The sequence below is a fragment of the Oratosquilla oratoria genome, chromosome 16 (genome assembly GCF_046742065.1).
Source record: "Oratosquilla oratoria isolate Oo_2021 chromosome 16, ASM4674206v1, whole genome shotgun sequence".
Classification (NCBI taxonomy): domain Eukaryota; kingdom Metazoa; phylum Arthropoda; class Malacostraca; order Stomatopoda; family Squillidae; genus Oratosquilla; species Oratosquilla oratoria.
In genome coordinates, this window is record NC_134792.1 from 25968572 (window position 1) to 25971071 (window position 2500).

Consider the following 2500-nt stretch of genomic DNA (forward strand, 5'->3'; position numbering starts at 1 on the left):
TTATTAATTCTTAACAATTAATTAGGTTAGAATTCATTTTGCTCCGCTTTGAAGACGCCACCGTATTGAAACTATTAATTGTAGTTACTGAAATAACGAAATCCATCTATATTATGCATAGGAACCCATTCAATACGGACACACTCTCATTAAACTTTGATGCAACGAATCCAGCCTAGGTGAAGCCATTGTTATTCTATTGTCAGAATCATCTTATTATATTCAGCTTAAAAATAAACTATGCAAATTTAGTTCTATGTTGTGTTTTCACTAGGCAAGCTCCTTTATGAGAAAGAAATGCTTCTTGGTATTTTTCTTCAGTTAAAAAAATGAACATGTATTTGATTAGAGCTCTACCTTGTCAGCCATCATGGATGATATCAAGGTCACCACCTCCTTTACCTAGGCACTTTACTACATAGGTTCCTATTCCTAAAATTTCTTAAGCCACGATACGATCCTATTCTAGGTTCCCCACTAAGTGCTTTATGGTCTCTCAGGAGCTCCTGACCTAGATATCATAGCCGTTGGCAAATACTTGTATGGCGTTCCTGTTCTTTGATGCAGAAAGTTGAAGTTATTGGAGAACGTTCTTCTATTTCCTTAGACCCGGAAACCTTCTGGTACAAGAGGCTCTACACAATGACTTCCATTACTTCTGTATGAAGTCATTCTCTTTATTTGGAAAAATGACGTCATTGGGTCATGTTACTGGATTGGTCTCTGAACCTTCTGGTACAAGAGACTCTCTACACAATGACTTCCAGTACTTCTGTATGAAGTCACTCTATTTGGAAAAATGACGTCATTGGGTCATGTTACTGGATTGGTCTCTGAACCTTCTGGTACAAGAGACTATACACAATGACTTCCAGAAATTTTGTATGAAGTCATTCTCTTTATTTGGAAAAATGACGTCATTGGGTCATGTTACTGGATTGGTCTCTGAACCTTCTGGTACAAGAGACTCTCTACACAATGACTTCCATTACTTCTGTATGAAGTCACTCTTTGTTTATTTGGAAAAATGACGTCATTGGGTCAAGTTACTGGATTGGTCTCTGAACCTTCTGGTACAAGAGACTCTCTACACAATGACTTCCAGTACTTCTGTAAGAAGTCACTCAGTTTATTTGGAAAAATGACGTCATTGGGTCATGTTACTGGATTGGTCTCTTAACCTTCTGGTACAAGAGACTCTCTCTACACAATGACTTCCAGTACTTCTGTAAGAAGTCACTCTGTTTATTTGAAAAAATGACGTCATTGAGTCAAGTTACTGGATTGGTCTCTGAACCTTCTGGTACAAGAGACTCTCTCTATACACAATGACTTCCAATACCATTGTATGAAGTCACTCTGTTTATTTGGAAAAATGACGTCATTGGGTCAAGTTACTGGATTGGTCTCTGAACCTTCTGGTACAAGGTAACGTTCTTCTGCTGGACAGTGAAGCCCTCTAATACAAGAGAATTTTTGACACAATGACCTCCGAGGTCACTCTTTGTTGGGTTATGTTCGTCTATTGGTCCCTGAAGCCTTCTGAAGCAAGAGTGTTTGGAATAACGACTGCTCGAGAATGAAATGAAAAAGAAAAAAAAAGAGAAGAAAAAGAAAGAAAGAAAGAAAGAAAGAAAGTAAGGAGGAATGAAATAAGGAAATAACAAAGACAGAAAAACAACAAACAAGCAAACAAACAAAACGAAAGAAAATATAAAATGAAGAAAAAGAAAGGAAAATGAAAGAAAAAATGAATTAAGAAAGAAGGAAGCAAAGAAACAAAAATAGGAAAAAGAATTCAAACAATCAGATCACAATCTCATGAGAAATTTATACAGGGTAAGGCAGAAGTCGTCATACATAGGAAAAAAATATTCATCAATTTTAACCTATTCTTTTTTTTCAGACACTGTTATTCAAAATAATGGTAATCATATACAACCTGTTAGATAAACGCAGTTCTTAAAAATTGTCTCTTTTTAAAAACAATAGAAAATACCTATGTACTTTTGCCTCACCCTGTACTTCTAAAAGTACCGTCATTAGAGTAATTTCAAACCAGAGAGCAGGTGATGGAGTCTCTGGTACTCACGATGTCGCTTCTGGGTAGTATGGCAACTCCTTGGCTTATTTCCCAAGATCTTGGGATTTTTGCCATAACCTTGGAATATTGGATATAAATTGTGAAAAATTGAACAAATCTTGGATTTTTTCGCCAAGATTTGTTAATTTATTTATTCATTTATTCATTTAATTATTTTTATTTATTTATTTACTTATTTATTTATTCATTTATTTATTAATTTATTTTTATTTATCTATTTTTTTATTGATTTATTTATTTATTTATTTATTTATTTATTTATTTATTTATTATTATTATTATTTTTTTTTTTTTTCTACAATTCATATCCAAGACTCCAAGATGATGGCAAAAAATCCCAGGATCTTAGGGGAAAAAACCAAGGACTGGCCACACTGCTTCTGAGTGTCTGGCTTG